At 49.5% G+C, this 5,050-nt stretch overlaps 3 non-coding genes across 3 annotated transcripts; 1 reads left to right on the forward strand and 2 right to left on the reverse strand.

The window, feature by feature from the left end:
• Positions 1 to 1,477: 1,477 nt before the first annotated feature.
• Positions 1,478 to 1,609, reverse strand: TRNAK-CUU. The gene is made up of 2 exons: positions 1,573 to 1,609; positions 1,478 to 1,513 (listed from the first exon to the last, which is right to left on the reverse strand). It is a non-coding gene; the product is annotated as a tRNA-Lys (tRNA).
• Positions 1,610 to 2,796: 1,187 nt separating this feature from the next.
• On the reverse strand, positions 2,797 to 2,869 carry TRNAM-CAU. The gene has a single exon. It is a non-coding gene; the product is annotated as a tRNA-Met (tRNA).
• Positions 2,870 to 4,010: 1,141 nt separating this feature from the next.
• Positions 4,011 to 4,082, forward strand: TRNAE-UUC. Its single transcript has one exon. It is a non-coding gene; the product is annotated as a tRNA-Glu (tRNA).
• The last annotated feature ends 968 nt before the right edge of the window (positions 4,083 to 5,050 follow it).

A 5,050-nucleotide genomic window follows, 5' to 3' on the forward strand; every position in this document is an offset into this window, starting at 1 on the left:
CCTTTCTCCATGTTAAACCCTTAATATGGATGTACCACGAAACATGGTCTCCAATGTGGACTTTAAGGAGACATTAGGTGTCTCGTGATTGATCAGATTCATTCCTGACCACAGTGGCTGAGAAAAGACAGCTCAGAAACCAGAAGTAATGAAATCCTCACCGCTTCCAGCTTCAGAGGGGAAATGTTCACAGGGGGGTCCTCTGCTCTAGGTGCCAACATCCACCATGTCCATGCCAGGATGGCAAAAGGGGCATCGGAGCCTGAGAAGTCAGGGGTGGGGGGGTCAGCACCTTAAGGTGCCCATACATTGCTCGTACGAGAATCGAGCAGTGTGAACAAAGTTTCTACTGTACGTTAATAAGTACTATCCTTGTCGCACTCCTTACCGATATGTCCCTTGTAGTGGGGGGTGCTCGCAGTGACTGCGGATGGCGCCGCGAATGTCAGCAAAAATGTAGAAATGTCACCAGCACACCAGTTCTTTTAGGATAGCAAAAGCTTCATTTATTGAAGTTTCTTGTCATATGACCAAACAAGCGCTTTCGGGACCGCACAGGGTCCCTTCATCAGTCTTTGGTCAATGCTAAAGCCTGATGAAGGGACCCTGCGTGGTCCCGAAAGCGCTTGTTTGGTCATATGACAAGAAACTTCAATAAATGAAGCTTTTGCTATCCTAAAAGGACTGGTGTGCTGGTGACATTTCTACATTTTCGTTTCTACTGTACGGTCGCACGTCTTTTGTCGAACCAGCATGCTCGAAAACCAGCCGAAAATCGTACGATTGTCGGCGGGTTTCTAGCCTGCTCGTTCGATAGTTGTGGAACGGGCCGGTGTGCGCACGCGGCAACACTGCCCGTTCTGCATTGCGGTCATCGGAAGCCCGCCCCTCGGCGGGGCAGGCTTTCGATGATCGCAAGTACGATCTGCCCGTCCAAGGTGGGCAGATCGTACGAGCTTTCAATAAGCATACGACCATTGCAAGACAAAAGTCTTGCGATGGTCGTAAGGTGTATGGGCACCTTAAGAGAAGCGGTAAGAGGTGTCAGGCATGGGGGGGTCAGCACCTTATACATCCCATGGAATTGATTGTGAGGCTTGGCAGCTGCCCAAATCACTTTCACTGCACAGCTGGCGGTCAGCTTTACACATGTATGAAAAGTCGGCATAGAGGGCCTTGCTGCCACCGACGTACAGGACACGGCGGCGGCCGCAGCAAACGCTTGATTTGCATTCTATAGTGTATTTCTGTAGAGCATCGGGGGGTTCCTGTACACTCGGGGTCTCTTTGTTGTGCACACAGTGATCAGCTTCAGTATTGTGTGCAGTATTCCTCTCTCCCTTACTATTGGTTTGTCTGGAAGCAATCAGGGTGACGGAGTGGGTATCAGTAGGGAGGAGTTGTAGACATTCATTAGCAGAGTCCTTTTATATGCAAATCGCATAATACAAAGGTAGAAAGGAAAATCCAAAACTACTGCCCCGTGTGAGGATCGAACTCACAACCTTCAGATCAGGGCCGCATTTACTCCCCCTGCCGCCCCAAGGCCAGGTTCCACAATACGCCCCAGATTAAGAGACTGACGCGCTACCTACTGCGCTAACGAGGCGCATGGAGGTCGGAGATTGTGGCGCTAAATGGCTCTCAGGCCGTAGAAGAGAAGCTATTGTGTTTTCGGAATGTTTGTTCCCTTGTCTCATAGTAAATGGGATCAAATCCGCGATGGTTGTCAGTCATTCTGAGCCTGATGAAGGGGTACTGCTGAGACCCCGAAAAGCGTTTGTATTGGATGGCGATTTGTCAATAAAGGACTTTTTGCTTCAAAACTTTTGGTGTGCTGGTGACAATCCTTTCTAGATCTGCATTGTTCACGGGGGCCGTCCGTGGTCACTACAAGCACACACCTGCTTGGCAGGTTTACTACTATTCCGGTAAGGAGTGCAGCTGGTTCTTAAATCGGAGGCGCAGGCCGGCCTCTTTCACACGTGTGGTAAAATCAGGCATTAGGGAAGCGTTATTAACGTCTCTCTGCCGCCTATTGACGCTCATGCGGGATAATGCAATAGCAACCGTCCAGTGCAGTTCACACACGGGCGTTAACGTTGTATTGTGTTGCTGTAAGTCAAAATATAGAGTGCATGTCGCATTCTGGAGGCATTGCTGCTGGACCAATGCCTCCATTGAAGTATATTGGAAGGGCATTTTGTGAGTGTTTTTGATGCTTTCTTAAAGGAGAACTATGCGGGGAGTGATTTTCACTCAGCCTCATAATCTGAGCCGACCTACGACAATGAAACTGTCACACGTCGGCTCAGTAGATCAAGAAGTGTGCGAACGCATACCGTCGCTCGCTCACTTCTCGATCTATCCCTGCAGAGAGCCGTGACTGTCACTCACGGCTCCCTGCAGGGATTCCCCCCACTCCCCTGTCCGATCCTCCAGCGCTGACTGGCGAAATGGACGGGGGAGGGTACAGCTGGCTCTGCCTCTAGATAGGCAGAGCCAGCTGTCAATCCCGCAGCTGGGTGGCTTCAGACAGTAATGTCGGGATCCGTCCTGACTGCGGCGGTCTCAGTATACCGCGAGCTGTAACTCCCTATATACTGAGCAATGGGTCACAGGAGAACGCTAGTTTGTGTCCTCCCGTCACCCTTAGGAGAATTATGGGGAAAAACAGTTAGCCCACAGTTCTCCTTTAATGTCTTCCGAATGCCATGTTTATGCTATAGGCGTGTTAATCAGCATCACTCCTTCATCTCAACGCACATGTGAGAGAACTGAGGCACAAAATAGCAATGCCCCGTGTGAGGATCGAACTCACGACCTTCAGATTATGAGACTGACGCGCTACCTACTGCGCTAACGAGGCGCATGAGCAAATTGCATTGTGGCTCTCAGTTGAGTGTAAAGTTGGTCATATAAAAGTAGAAATTTGTTCAGAACAATTGTTTTTTCGGAATGTCCAATTTTCTAATCGTTAAAGCAGAACTATGAGGTGGGGGGGGGTGCTTTTCACTCACCTCATAGTTCTAGCCGACCTGTGACAATGAGACTTTCACAGGTCGGCTCAGTAGATCGGGAGGGGAGCGAACACATATCGGCATTCGCTCACCTCTCAATACTGTCACGGCTCTCTGCCGTGACAGGGGAGGGACTGGATTCCCCTCTCCCCGCTCCGATCCGCCAGCGCTGACTGGCGGAACGGACGGGGGAGGGGGTGGGTACAGCTGCCTCTGCCTCTAGATCACTCACGCAGCTGGGCGGATCCCGGCACAATTGTCGGGATCCGCTCCGGCTGCGGCGTCTCAGTATACCGCAAGCAGCAGCTCCCTATATACTGAGCTTAGGGTGACGGGAGGACGCTAGTTTGTGTCCTCCCGTTACCCTTAGGAGAACTATGGGGAAAAGCCTTAACCCCATACTTCTCCTTTAATGGGGTCATATCCACGACTATTTTCAATTGTAGGTGCAAAATAAAATGGAAGGCGTATGATGGAAAAAATGTTTCTCAAACGAAGGGAATTGTAACAGTGGATGAGGTTTTCCTTCCAGAAACTCCAAATTTCCACAATCGCGTGTAAAAATTAAATACAAATTTAGGCAAACCGACATCAATTGCCGATCAGCGCACTATTACAAGGCATCCATCCCCATACCGGGAGTCCAACCCGGGGGCCGCCTCTGTGAAAACCAGGAATTTGCTCATACACTGGGACATCAACTATTAGAAAATCGAACAAGCATTCCAAAAATAAACTTTTCTGAAGAAACTTCTACTCTTGTTTGGCCAGTTTTACAGTCAGCTGAGAGCCATGTGGCTTCCAACAATATTTGTCATTTAAGTGATATCTTTCTTCACCTGTTGCCTTCTTCTGGGTGAAATGACGACCAACAACATTCAGCCTACTTCCTGTGAGCCCAGGCTGTCTTTGACATACCCCATAAGGAAGGGCCATCATACGGGCTGAGGCTAGCATACCCCTGCACTGCACGAGGATTATCCCATAGCCTCCCATATGGTCTAGCGGTTAGGATTCCTGGTTTTCACCCAGGCGGCCCGGGTTCGACTCCCGGTATGGGAATGCATCACTTTTGAATTCTGGTATGATCAGCCCAGATTACATATATTACAGTTAATGGCTTACTCTACTTTTTGGGGGGCACGCATCGTTTTTTTACATTTTGGACTGGGGTGTCTTGAACTTTTGCATACTTTTAAAAGGAGCCGTGACTAAAAAAAAGAGGTTGAGAAACACTAATGTGATACACACCCTCAGGGGCAGGGCCCTCCTTACCACCTTGAATTGTATTGTAACGCAGGGCTCGAAATTTCAAGTCCTGAGGTACTAGCCAGGCCTTAAGAGTCACTAGCCACCAGTTGCCCCACCTAACCCATACCCTGCGCCGGCCTTAACTCCGCCCCTAAACACACCCTCTTAAATAATGTTATGATAATTCTTATCTTATGATAGTTGCCGCTTGTAAACGGCAGATTAGGGATTCCTGCTGCAGGAAAACGCAAGTTCCTGACACAGGAATCTCTAATCACACCTGAAATATACTGTAGGTGTGAATGGGGCCCAATATACACATACACTAAAGGTGTCCATACACCTGCCGATTATCGTACCATAGTTGTGGGTGATCCCGCCATCATAAGTAATCGGCAGGTGTAGGGGCAGCGTGCGTCCGCTTCTACTGTACGGTCGTACGACTTTCGTCTTCCGAGCACGCTGGAAAACCCGCCGAAAATCGTACGATTTTTGGCGGGTTGGTGGCGTGGTCAGAAGACGAAAGTCGCACAGGCCGGTGTGCGCAGGCGCACACTGCCCGCTCAGCACCGCAATCATCGCAAGTACGATCTGCCTGTCCAAGATGGGCAGATCGTACGAGATTTTAATGACCTTACAACCATCGCACAACGAAAGTCGTGCGATGGTTGAAAGGTGTACTGGCAGCTTAAAGCACAATAATACACTTCTCAACAACGTTACACCCCCCCCCGCACAAATATAATAATAACATTCCCCCCGCACACAAAAAATAATAC

This window comes from Nanorana parkeri, unplaced genomic scaffold (genome assembly GCF_000935625.1).
Source record: "Nanorana parkeri isolate BGI_ZX_2015 unplaced genomic scaffold, ASM93562v1 scaffold2229, whole genome shotgun sequence".
Classification (NCBI taxonomy): domain Eukaryota; kingdom Metazoa; phylum Chordata; class Amphibia; order Anura; family Dicroglossidae; genus Nanorana; species Nanorana parkeri.